Below are 22,624 nucleotides of genomic sequence, written 5' to 3'. Positions count from 1 at the left end.
GTAAGACGTCAAGATGTTATGACATTCATCACACGAAGAACTGCAGGTCCCACTGTAGCTAGCAGCAAGGTGTAGGACGGTCAGTCCAGTTGTCACACCCTGAAAACCGAAGGCAGAAACATTTCCGGGGTTGACTCCACGTTGAGTATCAAATCCAATGCACATAGTAAGTAAAGTAAAACAACCATTACATTACATAAGAAAAGTTTTACAGTTGTTTCAAATGTAAAGTTTGTACAGTTGTGATATATGGTATATAGAAACAAAATGAAACGGGTCTTCATGTACTCCGTCTTCTAATCAAAAAGAAATCTTCGGGTACCTATTCTAACGCTGACCTGAGAACACAAGCGGTTTGAAAATCAGCATAAAGCTGGTGAGTTCATAAGCGGTTTTTAATTGTGAAAATGTTTCGAGTTTCCTTTCTGTTTCTGAAATGTTATGTACACCAAGAAAATCCCGTATTTTCTTAAAAGTTGGTTATTGTTTCACAAATGTAAGGTATAGTAAGTTTGTACACTGAAAACATATCTACTAATGTGAAAATGTATAGTTTGGTTATCCGATTTGTTAAACTGTTCTCTTTACTTATCATGTATTACCAGGAAAGTCCCATACTTTCCTTATTGTATGTTACTAATTGTGAAAGATGTAATGTTATCCAGTTTGTTACTCTTTCTAGTTATGTAAATGTTACCCAGGAAAGCCCCATGCTTTCCTGCATGTTGGTTTCTAATGTAAACGATGTTAAAGATGTAAAAGATGTAATCGTGATTAGGTTCCATGTTTTCCCCAGGAAAGTCCCGTACTTTCCTGATTGTTAGTTACAGTACGTGAAAGATGTAAAAGATGCATAAAGTGGTTCATTATTACTATAAGTATATCTCTGTTATCCTAATTGCGAGTTCCATAACCATACAATAGACTAAAACCTGTGGCAATAAGTAGTCCACATACTTATGACTTTCGTCACCGTTGAACCATTTCGGTTCGGCTGTAGCTAGCAACTAGGTGTGGGGTAGTCAGCCCCGTATAGATCTATACACTCAAGTCACACTCTCTAAATACCAGAGATTCTGGTTATGGGTGTAGTCCTCCACTCGCGTATCTCGGTGGAGTGTTCGCCGAGGACGTGTCTCCAATCATACAGGAATAACAAATTTACTAGTAATAATATAATAGTCCTCCACTCGCGTATATGTGTGGAGTGTTACCAAGGACAAAACAGTGTACATGTATTATGCTCAAATGTCTAATGTCACGCTTTTAACTGATAAATTGTGGAAAAGCATTTGTGAAATATATGTAAAACATAACAGTTTAAAGATCTATTTAACAAATATATGTTACGTGATCTGCATGTTCAAATGATTATCAGTTGTGGTAATCAGTTATAAAAGCATATGAAGTATGAATCACACATTTGAAAACATGTTTTGAATACAAGAATTTCCTTGTATTTTGCTTGTGTTCCCCCTGAAAACAGTGAAAACAGTGAAAAAGGGTAGGGGTATGAACTCACCGGACTCGGAAACGTGTCGGTTTTGAATACTAGACGTTGGTTCGGGTTTGATTACTCGCGATGTCCCTATGTAAAATGAAATAATGTCCATATATATACAATTAGGGATACATTCACTAATCATATGGAACATTACACTCCAATGAGGTTAAACACCTCAAAACGAGCGTTTGGAGTGACCCGGGTGACATCTTCGGACGTGTAATGGGACTAGGGACTTGGGACTTGAGTTTACTCCCCAAGAGTAAACATTTTAAGGATTTTACAGCCATTGAACACATACATGAGTTTACGGCCGTAAACTCATGTGGGTGTGATTTTGAGTGTTTAATGGCTTAAATGGGCATGGGGATTGTTGGGATGGATTTCTAAAATGCCTTGGAATGGATTGTATGAAATTTTAACACTTAAATGGGAGTTTATGGCCACCCCATAAGAGTTTACGGCCGTAAACTCACCTATGGCCAAGGAAAATTGATTTGAGCTACAAAGGACAATCACATGTGATTCTAGTTAATTTTCCAAGCCTTGTTATGAATTTAGAACACCATTTAACACACTTTTTGGAGTTCACGGCCTAGAGGCATGTTCTAAGGCCGTAAACTCTCTTATACCCATGAAAAGTTAGTTTTTGATGCTTAAAAACAATCACATGTGTTTCTAGAAATTTATGCAAACCATTTGAGTGTATTTGATGCATCATTTAACAAGTTTTATGAGTTTACGGCCAAGGGTATGTTCCTAGTCCGTAAACTCCTATAAATGACATTTTTGATGTGGTTAACACCCTTAAACTATTTTTAGATGCATCTAGATTTTACCACAAGGCCATTGGTTGAGTTTCAAGGCATTTGGACATGATTTAAGGCACTAAATCCTCATTTAAGTGGAGTTTACGGCCCAAGAATGTGCCTTGGCCGTAAACTCACTTTTTTTCCCCAAAAATCATGCTTAAAGTATTCCAAGTCTAGATTAACAAGCCTTAAGGTCATATCTAAGTCCCAATTATGATTTGGAAGGGTTATTTAGTTCAAAAACCCCCATGAACATGAGTTTACGGCCCAAGCTTATGCTTTGGCCGTAAACTCCTTCAAATGGCTCAAAATCAATGTTTTAAATGTTATAAGTCCTTTCCATTAAGTCATTAAGCCATATCTAATGTCCAACATTGCTTAGGAGGGGTTTTAGGGCTTAAAAACCCCATCTTTAGGAGTTTACGGCCCAAGCTTGTTCCTTGGCCGTAAACTCATGTTCTTGGTCCCAAAACATAAATTAAACATCAATTTGAAGGCTAAAGAGGTTGAATAACAAGTTAGGGGTGTTACCTCTTTGATTGGAAGCCTTAAATCTTGGTTTTGGACCTTTGAATTTGGATGAGGAGAGAGGTTGGAAGAGTTAAATGAGAAATTTGCCAAAGGCTTCAAATGGAGGCTTAAACATGTTTATATAGGTTCTAAAACCTGAACACGGTGGAATTCTACCCGATACTGGCATTAGACGAGGCTTTTGGTTGTACCCGATTGAGTTGCCGTAACCCGATACGGTAAATTTTAGAAATATTCCGATCACTAAATTTGGGTGTTAAAATGATTTCTAAATGTATTAAGACACCCATTAAGTCATTTTAAATACGTACCAGTTAATGACTTAATTAAACAGAAGATCAGAAATCAAAATTTGAAACGACGTTTGGTTGCGTGAATTGTACTACGAAAGAGTTACAAAAGATGGTACGGAAATTTCGGGTTGTTACACCAGTATAGATCTATACACAAATTCACACTCTCCCTCCAAGAGACACTGGATACAAGACGAGCCATGACAGAGATGCCATGCCCCGAAGTAGTGCCTCACATTTATGTTATAGTGTGTATGTAGTGTATGTATTAGCGTAGTGTATGTCTCCCCTGATTCTTATCATAGTAACTTCTTTAGTATAGTATATAGTGTGTACTAGTGTATGTTCTCTCTGTCTAGTGAGTAGTATCTTCCCTCTAACTCTCATTATAGTGTGTTTAGTTGTATAGTGTAGTATATGTATTGTTTACGATATGTATTGACTCATGTATGAACTGAATCTTTGTATGTTTCATTGTACTAGAAATAGTAAGTAGTATAACTCTAAACTATATCTATTATAGTTTAATAGTAATGTTGAGTATATATCCGAGTGTATTGAAATAAGATAACAAGCTTTTATGTCTATACATATATACATGATATATAAATACAGATCAAACGACACTCGGACAAACAATAGGGTACTCTAAGTCCACAACCAAACAAGGAACAAGAATTAGAGTGTATTATCAGTCCTAAGTCCTTCAAAACTTATTTATATAACTATATATGTATCGGACATGATTTGACAATATAAGAGTTTAAAGAATTGAAAGTAAAGATTTGGAAACTACAACTAAGTTTTATAAAGAGTTTAACTTGTAAAAGTATTTGAATCATTTGAAAGTAGTTTTTTTGGCAAAACAGTTTGAAGTATAGTAAATCCATTTGTGTGTTAGTTATTAATCACATGTGATTGATATAATAACTAGTATGATTCAAGTTGTATCCCCCCTCCATAAAAGCATTTAAAAACATTCAAAAGGTTGATTAAGGGGTATGAACTCACCTGTAGTGAGTGGATTGTACGGAAGTGTTGGACAAGGTGCTAGGTGTTAAGTGAAGACTTGAACACACATAATGATCCTATGTAACATATAATAACACATATATGTATCTAATTAGTCATTTAACAACTAATTAACCAAGTTAAGACACTCTAGGACATGGATAACACTTTGATTCAAGTGCTATAGATACCAAAGGCTTGCATCTAAAGGTGGTATAGCATTGCATTTCAGTTTATGGCCCAAGGACCACTCCTTAAGGAGTTTACGGCCTATGGTCATTTACCCCATGAGTTTACGGCTGTAAACTCATGGTACTTAGTACCATTTGGTGTTTTAAGGTCTTATAAGTCAAGATTGAGTATCCTATGATCAAGTCCAAGCGTTAGGAAGTAATAGTGGCACAATTTGCACCACCTTTTACAGTTTACGGCCCATGGTCCATTCCCCATGAGTTTACAGTCATAAACTCATGTGTGCTTGATTCTTTTGCTTGTTTAAGGTCCTATACTCCTCAAGGAAGTGATCTAGACTTGTATCCAAGGCTTAGGAAGGGATTAGGGCACAAATGCCCACTTAAATAGAGTTTACGGTCCAAGGAGGTTCCTTGGCCGTAAGCTCCCTTTTGATCATGTTTTCTTGATGATTTCTTGGTGTAAACTAGTCTGTTTATGTATAGAACAAGCTAAGACAAGTGTACTTAAAATATAGAAGCTTGATTGGATGTTTAAGGTCCAAAAACACTAGTGTGTGCTCTTGGTGTTTTGAAGAACACTTGAAGATCTAAGTAAAAATGAAGAATTCATGGATGAAATGATGTATAACAACTAGATGTAAGGTTATAACAACAAATCATGTGAAGAAACACTTACGTTTTTGGAAGATTAGAAGAAAGGGGTTATGATACTTGAGAGAGAATGGTGGGAGTTCTTGAGTATGGAAGTTGGAGAATGAGAGAATGAGAGAATGAAGAGTAAACTCATGCCATAAGTATGAGTTTGCGGCCTTAAGGGAGTTCACAGCCCAAACCCCCTTTGTTTGGCCGTGAACACCTAACCAAGGTGTTGATTGATTTATTGTTACACCGATATCCTAGAAAATACTTCCTTTTATTCGTTCGTTGGAAGAATAATTAATAAAAACACTCAAACGGACTTTAAACCAGCTAAAAATTAGCAGAAAAGTATTTAAATTTTATTTGAAGTGCTTGACTATAGGGTTTGTAAGAATGAAAATTTCGGGTTGTCACATCATCCCCCCGTTAGAGGGAATTTTGTCCTAAAATTAGAGTTTAAGCAAATAAAGTAGTTACTAATAACTAAGCGAATAGATGAGGATATTTCAATTTCATTTGAGCCTCACGCTCCCATGTGATTTCCGGTCCTCAGTTGGCGTTCCAGCGAACCTTCATTATTGGGATACGACTTTGCTTCGTCTGCTTGACCTCATGGTCCATGATCTCTACAGGTTCTTCCACAAAGTTGAGGCTCTCGTTGATCTCGATCTCATCGAGTGAGATTACAAGAGTCTCGTCGGACATACACCTTTTCAAGTTCGAGACGTGGAATGTAGAATGTGCGTTACTGAGTTCGTGGGGTAGGTTGAGCTTGTAAGATACAGGGTCGATTCTACCGAGACTCTCGAAAGGCTCTATGTATCTTAGATTGAGCTTCCCATGCTTTCCAAAGCATATCAAGACCTTCCAGGGTGAGACTTTCAAAAGAACGCGATCTCCCACCTAGAGTTCTGAAGGGTTCCTTCGTTTGTCTGCGTAGCTTTTCTGTCAGTCTCTAGAGGCATTCAATCGTTCACGAATCTGAAAGATCTTCTTTGTCATTTCCCGAATGATTTAAAGACCTATGAGAGTGCTGTCACGAACTCATCCTTTAGCTAACTAGGTGTCACCCACCTCAGCCCAACACAGAGGGGATCTGCACTTCCGGCCATAGAGTGCTTCAAATGGAGCATCCTTGATGCTCGTGTGATAACTGTTGTTATAAGAAAATTCGACAAGGGGTAGGTCAATATCCCATGCCTTCCCAAAGTTGACCACACAGGCTCGCAACATATCTTCTAGTGTTTGGATGGTTCTCTCACTTTGTCTGTCAGTCTGAGGATGGTAGGCTGTACTCATGTCTAGCCTGGTGTTGGATATAGTGTCTAAGTCCATAACTATATTTGCTATGTACTTGACCCAACCTGGCATTGTCCATTTGGGTTGCACTTCACCCGAACAATTTATGGATAATATTTGAGAATAATACAAGTTATGATTTATTAATATATTATAAGTTCTAATATATTAATATAAGATCATATTATTTAATTAGTATTGGTCTATAATTAATCTAGGATTAATTTAGAGATCAAAGATATTACTAATTAAATATGGGATTCTATATTTATATAATGTGGGCTAATGCTTATTTGGAATGGGCTAGGCTTGCATGGAAAAGTCCATGGATACTCCATGGAGCTTTAACCCATGGATCTCATGGAAATGAAGAGACATGGGTACTAGGGTTTACATGGATGTAACCCTAATCCACCACACTATATAAAGGAGGCTTTGGTTCTCGAAATCACACTAGTTGACACTTGTTGAGGTGAGTAAAGCAAGAGGGCCAATTTCAAGATAGTAGTGACTATTCTCTCAAAGTTCCAAGTTTGTGGTGATTTGTGATTTCCATTTGAGGCATTCACACTATTGGTGCTAGGCTCTAAAACTCCAAGCAGTCAACTACTACTACAAGGTAAGTAATTCTACTAGCTTTATTTGATTCATGTTCCCCATGCCATGCTAGTTAGGATATGAACCTTGGAAAATAATTATTTGCATGTATCTTAGACAAACATAGATCCAAGGTTTATTAGGGTTGCATGTACAGTTAGGAAGTGTTAGAATGCTCAAAACCCATCAGCGGTATTAGAGCCTAGGCTTGTTTGTTTGATACTTGATGCAAAATAGTTAAAAAAGTCGAAAAACTTGTTGTCTGCCTGATGAACTCGTCGAGTCCATGGGTGGAGTCGCCGAGTTCATGTGTATCTTCAACCTACTCGGTGAGTAGGTTCATGCACTCGACGAGTAGGAGCGACAGAGTGCAGATTTTCAACTTTAGCTGCTGGAAATGGACTAGAAACATTACCCTAAACTGTTTTGGTACTTGAAAACTCATTTTAGATGGTGTAATGTCATTGCTAATCCATTTACAACTTGTTATCAAAATTACAAAGTTTTATGTGTAATTTTTGATTCATGAAAGTGTTCATATTCATGTTCTTGATCTTATGATGTTTAGATGATCATAGGAATTATTTGTAATCTATGTGGTAGTTTAATTCTTGATTATCATGTGTTTTAATGGAGTCCATAACTTGTTCTCAAGTTATGAAAAACCAAAAGTCACCTTGAATTAAAACCATTAAAAGAACACAAGAGTTAGAAAAATGAAGAGTCTTCATTTCTATTGTAACGTCATAGATTCCAAAACCAAAAATTTTTCATTTTTACAATCATCAAAACATTGAGTAATAAGTTTAGCTTCCAATGTAACAATTTAATCACGAACGATTACATAACAAAAGATCACAAAATGGTTTCCCCGAGTGTGTGTACGATCACGCCGGCGCCTTCCCACGGTCCTCGCTAGTACCTGAAACACATAACACAACAACTGTAAGCATAAATGCTTAGTGAGTTCCCCAAAATACAATCTACGCACGTACGCCTTTCCAGGCCTTGACCTTCTGGTCCATGTGTCTCAAGGGACTTCCGTCCCGACTGGGTAAACCTTCCGGTCCTACCCACGTCAACCTTACAGTCCATATGACCACGCCTTCCGGCCCATAACATGTTGCCTTCCAGCCCAAATCAAGCATATCATACATGGCACACATAACGAATAACTTAACACACATAAGGCATATATCTCATATCATATTCGACCTTCCGGTCACACAGTCAAACCCTTCCGGGTACAGTATAGTGAGAAGACTCACCTCGTATGCCTCGCTAATCGTGAACCCTGGAATCACTCGTGCTCGAACCCTTGAGCTGTAATCCTCCTATGATATCATGAATCTATAATTATTACTTGTACCACTAAGGTTGACCATCCCTATCAAGTCAACACAGGTTGACTTGGTCAACAGTCTTTGGTAAATTGGACCGGACTCGGCGAGTGCACTATAGTGACTCGGCGAGTACTCCCCTGACTCGACGAGTTCCACCTGGGCCTGAATCACGGGGCCACCGCGACTCAACTCGCCGAGTCGCAAGGATAACTCGGCGAGTCCCAACTTGATTTGGTCCACCTGTCAAAACCTTTTCTAACTCTCTGCGACTCACTGAGTCACCCACAACTTGGTCAGGACTACACACTGGGTGGTCTCAAGGACAATCTTCAAGCGACTCATCGAGTCTGTTCTTCAGACTCGGCGAGTCCATGCCATGCACTAGCTAAAACGGGCTTTTGCGGTCAGATCCTTCCATACACACATAGATCTGGCCTTCCCAAGCTTGTTCATCACGTAAAGTCTCAGTCTTGGTCGCCATGCAATGCATACAAGGCTCATTTTGGAGAAATAACCTCTAATATGGCAACCCTAGCTTCTAACTCAAAAGAATGGACATAAAGCTTGTCATATGGGGCCTCCTGGACCTGCTAAGGTCCAGATCTAGGTTCCATATCTCCTGTGGACCTTTCATACTTCCAATTTAAGCCAAATAAGGTAAGAAGAAACCCTAGACTTGACACATCAACCCAAAATACGAAGTTCAGCTCTTAAAGTTACCTCAAGAAGGTTCCCTTGATGAAATGGAAGCAGATCCAAGCTTCCCAACTCTTCAAGCTTGATCTTCTCCCTCGTTTCTTGCAATAATACACAAAATGATGAACAAATGGCCTCCTAACACACTCACAAGGGCTCACAGTCGTATGGGTGCTTTTAGGGTTCAAGGTGGCCACAAATGAAGGCCATAAGGTCCTTTAAATAGGGCTTAGGACCGGGAAATTAGGGTTTCATTAAACAGGCGGACTCGCCGAGTCCATCCCTTGGACTCGCCGAGTCCGGACGCGAACCTCCGCTCAAAACCGCGACCCGACTCGGCGAGTTCGACCTCCAACTCGCCGAGTCCCCTCACAGAATATCAAAAATATGAAAGTAAAGATACCTGGGAATCCGGGCTGTTACAATTCTCCCCCACTAGAATAAGACTTCGCCCTCGAAGTCTCGCTAGGCAAATAGCTCCGGATGTTGCTCCCGCATCTCACGTTCCGGCTCCCAGGTCATCTCTGATCCCTTCCGATGCTGCCACTGAACCAATACCAGAGGTAGCTCCTTGTTCCTCAAAACCTTGATCTTCCGATCTCTGATGGCTACTGGTCTTTCAGCATAATTCAGGCTTGCATCCACCTGAATATCCCCTAATGGAACCACCGCCGATTCGTCGGCTATACACTTCCTCAACTGCGAAACATGGAAAGTGTCGTGAATCTGTCCCAACTCTGCTGGCAAGTCTAAACGGTAGGCTACTCGGCCCACCCTCGCGATCACACGGAAAGGACCAATATATCAGGGCCCCAACTTGCCCCTCTTCCTGAACCGAATCACTCCTTTCCAAGGAGAGACCTTCAGGAGTACAAGATCACCAACTTGAAACTCAAGCTCGGACCGTCGTCTGTCTGCATAACTCTTCTATCGGCTCTGAGTGGTCAACAACCTCTGTCTAGCCAGCTAAATTTGCTCCGTCGTCTGAAGCACGATCTCCGTGCTACCCATAACCTGCTGTCCCACCTCACCCCAACAGATGGGGGTGCGACACCTCCGCCCATACAACAGCTCAAAGGGTGGCATACCAATGCTCGAATGATGACTGTTGTTATACGAGAACTCTGCTAAAGGTAGATAGGTGTCCCAGCTCCCTCCGAAGTCCAACACACATGCCCGAAGCATGTCCTCGAGTGTCTGAATCGTCCGCTCACTCTGACCGTCTGTCTGGGGATGATATGCAGTACTGAAATGTAACCTAGTACCCAACTCCTCATGGAACTTCTTCCAGAACCTGGAAGTGAAACGCACGTCACGGTCCGAAATAATCGAGATCGGCACCCCATGCCGAGATACTACTTCCCTCACATATAACTTGGCCAACTTCTCCACAGAAGAGCTCTCGCTAATGGCTAAAAAATGAGCGCTCTTCGTCAGCCGATCCACGATCACCCAAATCGCATCAACTCCCCTCGCCGTTCGCGGTAACTTGGTGATGAAATCCATAGATATTTGTTCCCACTTCCATTCGGGAATCTCTAGCGGTTGCAGCTTACCGTGCGGTCGCTGGTGCTCGGCCTTGATCTGCCGACAAGTCAAGCACCTCTCGACAAACCAAGCGACATCCCTTTTCATACAGGGCCACCAGTACTCCTTCTTGAGATCCAAATACATTTTCGTAGCACCAGGATGAATCGAGAATTTCGATCGATGTGCTTCCTCCATCAAAATAGTGCGCACACCGCCCACAAACGACACCCAAATCTGACCCTGAAAAGTCATAAGCCCTCGACCATCCGTGACAAATCCTGATACCTGACCTACAACCCGCTCCTTCTTCTGATGTTCTAGCTTTGCAGTCTCCACCTGATCCATGCATGGATCATGAAAGCCCAAAATGTGATGGATTAGTGATTACTAGTGGGCTAGAAGGTGGTTTGGGCTCAATGGTTGGGTTGTGCATGGTAACCCACAAATTCAATTAAGGTTGCATGAAGACTAGGGCAACATTTTTAAGGCTTCATAAGTGCTAAAAACGTTACTATTTGCTTCATAAAGCCTCCTAGCCGTTTTTGACACTCTTTGGTGGATTAGGGTTACACTTTAATGCTTATAATGACTCCTTAATGCTTCTTATGGCTCCTTAAGCAAGCATAGCCGTTTTTTTTTCATTCACAAGTCTCATGGACGTTTTTTTTGTGTTCTTTCAAGAGTTACCTTAATTTCTATTTACTAGTTTTAATGAATAATTGGTTGGTTGGCTTGTAACCACCAAATTTGTAATAAAGGCTTCATATAAAGCCAAATTATGCATGGAAAAAGCAATGCACGAATTTTAATCAAAGAACCATTATTTTCACCTTGAATTATTGTTATAATTCTCAAATTATCTTGTTGGGACGTGTTCTTGACTTGATACGAACTCAATCCAATAGGTCTTGGATTGTTTTCATCGGTATACAACTTAATAGGTCTTGAGTTGTTACTATACTAATCTATCTATTTCTTTCCATTCACATATCATTTGTGGTTGCTATTCTCTCTTAATTTACCTAAACACTACCCTACTCACTAAATCAAGCCCATACACGCATCATAAGTGGTATCAGAGCGCAGAATGGATTTTGATGATCCAGAGTTCCTACAAAATCTTCGAGAAGCATTAAGAAACATCCAAGAAGGTGGAAATCGAAGGCAACCCCGCCGTGGTGAATATAGGGTTGTGGAAGAATTCAAGGTGTCTGAATTGCCTGACTTTGTTGGTGGAACTGATCCTGAACGCTACTTGGAGTGGGAAAGGAAGATTGAAAGAATGTTCGAGTTCAAAGAAGTGGATGATGAAAAAAGCTGCAAGTATGCCATTCTCAAGCTAAGTGGTGGTGCTTCATTGTGGTTTGAAGGGCTTAAGGCCAAGAGAACCCGTGAAGGCAAAGAAAAAATTTGTTCTTGGCTTTCTCTAAAACGAAAGCTAAGAAAGAGATATGTTCCTTCTACTCATAGAATTGCCACTTACAAGAAGATTGCTGATTTGAGGCAAGGAAAAATGAGTGTTGGAGAATACATTGATGAATTTGAGAAGTTGTCCTTGATGGGGGATATTGAAGAAATTGAAGAACAAAAAATGACTCGTTTTCTAAAAGGGTTGAACTACAACATTGCCAATGTTGTGGAGTTGTATCCTTATGCTGACTTTGGAACTCTTTGTGGTTTGTGTTTGAAGTTGGAGGGGCAAGCCAAAGCACGTTATGGTGGGAGTTCAAGTTCAAGTCTCGAAAATCCCAAGTCAAAGTCGTGGTCCAAGCCCGAGTCTAGCAATAGACAAAATTCTGTTTCTACTCCTTCTGGTTCTAGTAGTGTTCCCGTTGCTCCTAAACTTACTAGTGGTACCAAAGAAACTAGTTTGGCGAAAATTAGATGTTTCAAGTGTCAAGGTTTTGGTCATTACCAAAATGCTTGTCCAAACAAAAGGGTGGTGACTTTAAGGGAGGCCATTGAATGTCGTGAAGAGTTGGAGGAAGAAGAGAGGTTGGCGGGTATTTTTTATGATACACAACAAGAAGAGGAAGCAGAGGAGGAGGTAGAGTATGAAGCACCGGTGTATGATACAGTTTTGGTGCTTAGAACCCTTAAAACTCAAGGGGTTCAAACTGTGGCTGATATGGATCAACGAGACCAATTGTTTCACACCAAATGTTTGGTTAGTGACAAGTGGTGTAGTTTGATTATTGATGGTGGAAGTTGTACTAATGTTGCTTCTAATGAAATGGTGACCAAATTGGGTTTGTCTACAACAAACCACCCAAAACCATATGTTCTTCATTGGTTGGATGATGGAAGCAAAGTAAAGGTGACAAAACAGGTTAGAGTTGGTCTAACTATGGGGTCTTATGAAGATGAAGTGTTGTGTGATGTTATTCCTATGGATGCATGTCATATTTTGTTGGGGCGTCCTTGGCAATTTGATAGGGACGTGTTACATAGAGGGAGGAGCAATGAATATGAGTTGAAACACAATAATAAAAAAATTGTGTTAAAACCCATGTCCCCAACGGCCATAAGGTCCATGAATTCTAAACAAGTAAAAAAACCTAATCTTTCTATGTTTGCTAGTGAAAGGGAGGTGGAGCAAGTTCTTGACAAAGGTGATGTTATCTACATGCTTGTGGCCAAAGAGCATGCAAAGGTGGAGAAGATGGTGCATGGAGAAAACACTATTGCTGATTTGCTTTTGGAGTTTCAAGATGTGTTTCCAAGCGAATTACCACCGGGTTTGCCTCCAATCCGTGGTATCGAACACCAAATTGACCTTATTCCGGGTGCTCCTTTGCCCAATAAAGCTGCCTATAGATGTAATCCGGAGGTGACAAAAGAGTTGCAAAAACAAATTGATGAACTCATGAAAATGGGTTATGTTCGTGAAAGCCTAAGTCCTTGTGCTGTTCCAGTTTTGTTGGTTCCAAAAAAAGATGGTTCTTGGAGGATGTGTGTTGATAGTAGGGCCGTTAATAACATCACCATAAAATACCGATTTCCTATTCCTAGAGTTGATGATTTGTTGGACGAGTTGCATGGTTCTATTGTGTTCTCAAAAATTGATTTGAGAAGTGGTTACCATCAAATTCGTATGCGTGAAGGGGATGAATGGAAAACAGCCTTTAAAACTAAACATGGCTTGTATGAATGGACCGTAATGCCTTTCGGTCTAACTAACGCACCTAGCACTTTCATGCGACTAATGAATGAAGTGCTAAAATCTTTTTTGGGCAGGTTTGTGGTTGTGTACCTTGATGATATCTTGGTATATAGCAAGAGCTTGGAGGATCATTTGGTGCACTTAAAACAGGTTTTCAAGACGCTTAGAGCTCAAAAACTCTATGGAAAGCAAGAAAAATGTTCGTTTTTAGTGGAAGAAGTGGCATTTTTGGGTTTTGTGGTTTCAAAAAATGGCGTGTCCGTAGACCCATCCAAGACTGAAGCAATCAAGTCATGGCCTATTCCTACTAATATTTCTGAAGTTAGATCATTTCATGGTCTTGCTTCTTTCTATAGAAGATTTGTTCGTGATTTTAGCACCATTGCAAGTCCCATAACAGGTTGTTTGAAGAAAGGAGTCTTTGCATGGGGAGAAGAAGCTCAAAAGGCATTTGAGAAACTCAAGGCATTGTTGTGTGATGCTCCTATTTTGGCTCTTCCTGATTTTTCTCAACCATTTGAAGTGGAGTGTGATGCAAGTGGAGTTGGTATTGGGGCTGTTTTGATCCAATCCAAACGTCCTATTGCTTATTTTTCTGAAAAGTTGGGTGGTGCTCGTTTGAATTATTGCACTTATGATAAGGAGTTTTATGCTATTGTTCGTGCTTTAGATCATTGGAGTCATTATTTGCGTGCAAATCATTTTATTTTGCATTCTGATCATGAATCCTTGAAGTACATCAATGGGCAACAAAAGTTGAGCACAAGACATGTAAAGTGGGTGGAGTTCTTACAATCCTTTCATTTCTCATGCAAATACAAGGATGGTAAAAGCAATGTGGTGGCTGATGCACTCTCGAGGCGTTACTCATTGTTGGTGACTTTGGATGTTCGTTTCTTGGGATTTGAAACTCTAAAGGACCATTATCAATCTGATATGGACTTTAGAGATATGTTTTTGAAATGTGCAGGTGGTCCTAATGGTGAATTTGTAATTCAAGATGGCTTTCTATTCAAAGGCAATCGCCTTTGTGTCCCAAAACATGCAATACGGGAGTTGTTGATTCGTGAAGCTCATGGCGGTGGTTTGGCTGGTCATTTTGGCATTACCAAAACTTTGCAGGTGCTTAAAGAACATTTTTTTTGGCCGAAGATGTTGGGGGATGTAACCAACATAGTGGGCAAGTGTGTTACATGTCATATGGCGAAAACAACTTTCAAGCATGGTGTTTACACTCCTTTGCCGGTTCCTATTTGTCCTTGGGAAGATGTGTCCATGGATTTCATTATGGCTTTGCCTAGAACTCAAAGGGGGAAGGATTCCATTATGGTGGTGGTGGATAGGTTTTCAAAAATGGCTCACTTTGTGCCATGTCATAAAACCAATGATGCATCTAATGTGGCTGATTTGTATTTTAAAGAGGTGGTTCGTTTGCATGGTATTCCTAAAACAATTGTTTCTGATAGGGATTCCAAATTTCTAAGTTACTTTTGGAACACTTTATGGAGGAAAGTGGGTACTAAGTTACTTTTTAGTACATCCCATCATCCACAAACGGATGGGCAAACGGAGGTTACTAATAGAACTTTGGGTGCTTTGTTGAGAGGGTTGGTTAGCAAAACTCAAAAAGATTGGGACATCAAACTTGCACATGCTGAATTTGCCTATAATCGTTCTCCTACTTATGCTACAGGTCACTCTCCTTTTGAGGTGGTGTATGGTGTGAATCCTTACATGCCTTTGGATTTGATTCCATTACCAAAGGATGAATTGGTTCACAAGGATGCTAATGACAAGTTGAAGGCCATGATGAAACTACACCAACAAGTTCGTGAGAAGATTGAAGCTGTGAATGAGATGTACAAACAGAAGTCAAACAAGCATAGGAAACCACGTGTCTTTCAAGATGGTGACTTGGTGTGGGTGTATATGAGGAAAGAACGTTTTCCTAACAAAAGGAAAAACAAGTTGATGCCAAGAGCTGAAGGTCCTTACAGAGTGGTGTCACGTGTCAATGATAATGCTTATAAGGTAGATTTGGGAGGAGACCATGGAGTGCATGCTACCTTTAATGTGGGAGATCTTTCACCTTATCTTGATGATGATGGACTTGATGAATTGAGGTCAATTCCTTTCAAAGGGGGAAGGGATGATCCATGCATGGATCATGAAAGCCCAAAATGTGATGGATTAGTGATTACTAGTGGGCTAGAAGGTGGTTTGGGCTCAATGGTTGGGTTGTGCATGGTAACCCACAAATTCAATTAAGGTTGCATGAAGACTAGGGCAACATTTTTAAGGCTTCATAAGTGCTAAAAACGTTACTATTTGCTTCATAAAGCCTCCTAGCCGTTTTTGACACTCTTTGGTGGATTAGGGTTACACTTTAATGCTTATAATGACTCCTTAATGCTTCTTATGGCTCCTTAAGCAAGCATAGCCGTTTTTTTTTCATTCACAAGTCTCATGGACGTTTTTTTTGTGTTCTTTCAAGAGTTACCTTAATTTCTATTTACTAGTTTTAATGAATAATTGGTTGGTTGGCTTGTAACCACCAAATTTGTAATAAAGGCTTCATATAAAGCCAAATTATGCATGGAAAAAGCAATGCACGAATTTTAATCAAAGAACCATTATTTTCACCTTGAATTATTGTTATAATTCTCAAATTATCTTGTTGGGACGTGTTCTTGACTTGATACGAACTCAATCCAATAGGTCTTGGATTGTTTTCATCGGTATACAACTTAATAGGTCTTGAGTTGTTACTATACTAATCTATCTATTTCTTTCCATTCACATATCATTTGTGGTTGCTATTCTCTCTTAATTTACCTAAACACTACCCTACTCACTAAATCAAGCCCATACACGCATCACCACCTGAGCTCCTCGAATAATATCCAGAATCAGGGTCAATACCGTCAATCTCTTACAAATATCTCGGATCGGGGCGCTATCCGCCCTACGGCTCAACGCGTCGGCTACTACATTAGCTTTGCCCGGGTGGTACAGGATCTCACAATCGTAATCCTTCACCACATCCAACCACCTTCTCTGTCGCATATTCAGATTTGGCTGATCCATCAAGTACTTCAAGCTCTTATGGTCCGTGTATATCGTACACCGAACCCCATACAAATAGTTTCGCCAGATCTTGAGGGCAAACACCACCGCCCCCAATGGATTAATGATCCCTGGTTTATGGGTTATGGATGTAACCATTTGGAGCTCCATGGATTGTCCATGGGAGTTACAAACCCATGGGTCATGAGAAATGAAGAGTCATGATAATTATGGGTCTTCTTAATGAAACCCTAATTGTGACACCACTATAAAAGGAACCCTTTGACTAGTAAAATCGGACCTAAGAGGTTACTAGAGAGGGCATACCGATTTTGAGTGCTACAAGTATTCTCTCAAGTTATTCCAAGTTTTGTGGTGTTGTGTGAAGCATTTGAGGCACAACATTTGGGGTGCTAGGCTCACAAAGTCGTGAAGGAATCCAAGCAACATCAAGGTATGTATTTCTACTAGTTTTATGTTTTATGTAATCCCCATGCCATGCTAGATAGGAAATAACCTTGAAAAAGAAATTTGCATGTATATAGAGAAAACATAGATTCAAGGTTATTAGGGTTGCATGTACACTTAGGAAGTGTTAGAATGCTCAAAACCCATCATCTCCATCATCCATCCACTGAAATCACTCAAGGTGAGTTCATACCCCTATATTTTCATATTTTATTATGTTTTAATGGGGAGAATACAAGTTAAATCATCAAGAACACAACTAAACATTTCTAACAGCTTACATCAGAAAAGTTGGACTCCATTAACAGACTGTTTGGTCAACTAAACATTTTTGTTTTCAAAACTGTACAGGGTGCATGTAGCTCAAGTTCTTAGCTTTAAAATGGTTAATTGCACATCTCCATACTATTTTTCTACAATTTATGGTGATTTTTGCAAAACTGCCTATCATTTCAAGAACCAAACCGGACCAGTCTGTGTATATGGACGTTTTCACCTAAGTTGGAGGTCACTAAAAATCATGGAAACATTTATGAACAAACTAGACTCATTAACCAAACTCCCAGAATTTATGGATTCTGATTTGGATCTTTTATGAAGTTTTTATAAATTTTCTAATAATAGTGATCGAAGCTGTTACTAACAGAAAAATGCTAACATATTATTATCACCTTGTAACATGTGAGCAAGGTGTATATCCTTATGTGAATGTATGTTATTACAAATGAATGATATTTTATCTTGGTATATGAGCATGCATCAGTTAACAAATGGATTTTGATATAGATATACATATGAAATATAAAGGAAAACACGATTGTTATAATCAAAGTACATCCATTTTACTCAAACAATTGAACGAACTACGTTGAATATAGTTTACCTACGTTACCATTACTATCCTTGCTTTGATAAACTATAATAGGTATGGTTTATGATACATTACATAACTCACTCATATAAAAATTGTACATTTATACAATTAGGGATTTTCATTACATTACACGTAAATTTGTTAAAGACTTTGTGAGACATTCGCTGCACACTTACCATTAAGTCCTGTATTGTAACCAGAGTCTCCTTGAGGGAGAGTGTGATAGTTGTATATAGATCTATATTGGGTTTGACAAACCCACACCTTAACTGCATGCAACAGTTAGACCGGTAGGTCTGGGGTGACAAATGTCATAAACATTTCCGACGCCTGCAGAACGTCGTTTCAGGCCAACTAGGTCATAGCATGGTTATAATGAACTCACAGAAAGTATTAACAAACATAAGAATTTATGGGAATTTCATTGAATCCAAATGTGTTTATGTCGATTTAAACTTACATCTTTTTCTATAAGTAAGAAAGGTTACTTATACATTTCGGTTTTCAGATATAAGACTACATTACATATTTTAAGGAAAATATTGGATTTTTCTGAAACAAACATGACATTTACAAAAGAAAGACTTTTATCAAGTTGAAAACAAAAGCTTATGTACTCACCAACCTTTGTGTTGACACTTTTTCAAACTACTTGTATTCTCAGGGAATCACTAAACAGCTATCAAAGTGTATTTTGAGGATGGGACGTTAAGGCGTCAACATTTCATGTTTTGTTAACATATTGTAATTGAACTGGAAACATGTAACTCATACAATGATGTAACTCTTTCAATTATATATATATATATATATATATATATATATATATATATATATATGTTGGTTGTGTTTGCTGAAATTACTATTGCAATTGTGGTTATGTTACTATACATGAAGTCCTCCACCCCCGGACGTTTCCGCCATCATTGGTTTGGGGGTGTGACAGATTGGTATCAGAGCATGGTTTATAGTGAATAAAGTATATCAAACCACATATGATATACAAACTATAAACACATTGGGGACTGAAGTCTCTGATTTTAAAAAAATTTAACGGGGGATACTTTTAGAAAAATAAATAGTTTTCTCGTTTAAAAGTATACCTACATGCATTATATACTTGCGTAGTGTCATAACTAGAAGAAAATAAATTAAAAGAAGAGGAGTTGTGCACCATGAGTATACCTTGGTATATCTGAATCAAGTTTGGGAGGGATATAGCCTGATCAACTATATCTATCCGAGGAGTGATATATGTATACTAGGGGATAGTCATGGTAGGCAACAAATCTAATAACCTAACTTCACCCTACGCGGAAAGCATTAAGAACCAAATCTAAACATTCAAAATATTATAGGAATATTTGTATGATTGCTATAGCACAATCTTATTATTATAAACCGTTACATGCTACTTACACCCTATTCTCGTACGAACCACATGGAAGGATTTCACCTACCTGAGGACCCGTACTTTCCCAATCAGGGAAATGCTCGATGGATCGAGGAAGAGCCTGAGCAACAAATCGAAGAGGACCCTGAGGAGGATCCTTAGGAGGAACCCGAGGAAGAACAAGAAGAAGAGGAGGAAGATGAAGAAGAAGAAGAAGAGGAGGAAGATGAAGAAGAAGAAGAGGAAGACAATGATATAGTCATGGTTGAGAATGAAATTGAAGAAGAACCGGAAGTATTCAACCCTCCTTACATCGTGAGGGTGCTCGCACACCGCTTTGGATACAATAGACCTGAGCCCCGTTGGGTAACAACGATCGAAATGTGGAGCCGACAACAACGCCAGTAGTCACCATATGTGTGACAACTCGAAGTTCGTTCAATCATTTGTAACCCTTTCCGTTAATACATTCGTCGTTTTCAATTTCATTTCCGTTTACATTATTAAATTAAGTTATAAATTTGAGATTTATTTTATGACTTAATGGGTGTCCTAACGTGTCTAGAACTCATATTATCACCCCATATTAGTAATCGGAAAATTTTTAGAATTGACCATATCGGGTTACGACAACTTAATCGGGTGCGACCAAAAGCCACGTCTAACATCGGTATCGGGTAGAATTCCACCGTGTCCCGAACTTGAATCATATTTAAAGCCCAAAAGACTTCAATTTGAAGCTTTTTCTCTCTCTGACTACTCTCTCTCTAACCTCTCTCCTCAATCCAAACTTAAGGTCCAAAATCATCAAATTTAAGCTCCATTTCATCAAGGTAACCTTCCTAACTTGTTGTACAACCTTTCTAGCTTCCAAATCCATGTTTAATCTATCATTTAGGACCATAAACATTTGTTTACGGCCCTGGAATGCTCTTGGGCTGTGAACACATATAAGTTGGGTTTTAGAGCCTAAAAACCCTCCTAAATCACCTTTGGAGCTTAGATATGGCTTAATGGCTTAATGGAACGGACTTAGAACACCTTAAACTTAACTTTTGGGGAGTAAACATGAGTTTACTTCCCAAGAACATGCTTGGTCCGTAAACTCATTATCATGGGTAGTAAACTCAATTTCAAGTGTCTAAATGCCACTTAAACACACTAGTAGCCATGGATTAAAGTCTAGAACCAACCACAATCGATTTAGGGGCCTTAAACATGATGAAAACCCTCCCTTTAGGAGTTCACGGCCGTAAACCCCCTAGAATGGGTTCATGGGCCGTAAACTCAGATACACAAGTCAAATGATGCCCTAAATTCATTCTAAGGCTTGTAAAATTGGTTTGAATCACATATGATTAATCTAGAGCCACCAAATCATGAAAGGAATGGATATATAGGAGCTTACGGCTCTAAACTCCTAGTTTACATCCGTAAACTCCATTTGGTAATACCTTTGGTGGTTAAACTCATTTCTATGCCTTAGATTAAATCATAGCAACCTTCCCGAAGTGATATTTGACCATTTAGCAACATAAAACCCCTCATCCATGAGTTTACGGACGTGAACTCATGTGTAGTTGGTCTTAGGGCCGAAAACTCCATAGGGAGCTTACTCTTGAAGAGTAAACACATTATCCAAAGCCCTATACGTCCATAGATGTCACCCGGGTCACTCCAAACACTTGATTTGAAGTGTTTTCTCGTATTGGAGTGTATAATCATATCTAATTAGTGATTTAAAGTCTAATTAGATACATATGTATATCATTTCATATTACATAGGAACCTCGCGCGTTATCAAGCCTCAAACCGATACTTAGCATCCAAACCGTCACGTTTTCTCGTCTGGTGAGTTCATACCCCTACCCTTTTTCAATGTTTTTCACTGTTTTCAGGGGGAAATACAAGAAAAGTACAAGTAATACTTGTACTCAAAACTTGTTCTATATGTGTTGTGTTTCATATTACATATGCTTTTAACACTGACAATCATAACAAATAACCGTTTGAACTTGCAGAACATACTATCATATTATTTGTGAAAAAACGTTATAAAATGTTGTACTTTATATTTTCACAAATGGTTTTCCACATTATAATTGTTTAAAGCATAACATTTGAACTTTGAATATGAAACTTAGTACATTGTTTTGTCCTTGGTAACACTCCACAGAGATACATGAGTGGATGATCGTCATTTGTAACAAGATCATTTTGTATTATTACTAGTAAATTTGTTATTCCTATAAATTGGAGACACGTCCTCGGTGAACACTCCACAGAGATACGCGAGTGGAGGACCGCCACTATAACTAGAATCTCTTAGATAGGGAGTGTGAATTGAGTGTATAAATCTATACGGGGATGACTACCCCACACCTGGCTGCTAGCTACAGCCGAACCAAAAGGTTCGAGGGTGACGAAAGTCATAAAGTGTGATGAACTACTTATTTCCATATCTAGTCTATCGTATGGTTATGGAACTCGCAATTTGGATAACAGAGATTTACAATTTAGTAATAATGGATTCAGTAACTAGTTTACTTTGTAGTTATTAGTTTTATATACATGTTAAAACTAATACATTTCAGTATACATCTTTTACATTACATTTCGGGTTGGTAAACTAACATACACTTTACAAGGATAACCAGGTTTTGAGTATACATCTTTTACACTACACTTTGGATCGGTAATAAAATTTTACGAAAATATGGGATTTTCCTGGGATAAAAATTATACATAACTAGAATTGTGTAACAAAACAGATAACTAAACTTTACATATAAGAAAATATGGGATTTTCTTGGGTTTGTAACTTTTTCAGAAACCGAAAGGAAACTTGTACATTTTCAGAAAACAAAACCGCTTATGAACTCACCAGCTTTATGCTGATTTTCAAACTGCTTGTATTCTCACCTCCGCATTAGACATGTACCCGATGATCCTTTTGGCGAAGACAGAGTATGTAGAAGACACATCTTACTATTGTTCATATACATACTTATGTATAACACTTGTACCACTTTATTTTCAAACAATTGTAAACTTTCATATGTAATGTAATAGTTGTTTACTTTGCTTACTATGTGCATTGGATTTGATACTCAACTTGGAGTCCACCCAGAAAACGTTTCCACCTTGGGTTTCGGGGTGTAACAATATGGCGACCAACGAGGTTATTACGACCTCATCCACGGTGGACTGG

Source organism: Lactuca saligna, chromosome 9 (genome assembly GCF_052625555.1).
Source record: "Lactuca saligna cultivar CGN05327 chromosome 9, ASM5262555v1, whole genome shotgun sequence".
Lineage (NCBI taxonomy): Eukaryota > Viridiplantae > Streptophyta > Magnoliopsida > Asterales > Asteraceae > Lactuca > Lactuca saligna.
Note: the sequence above shows the minus strand (reverse complement) of the source record.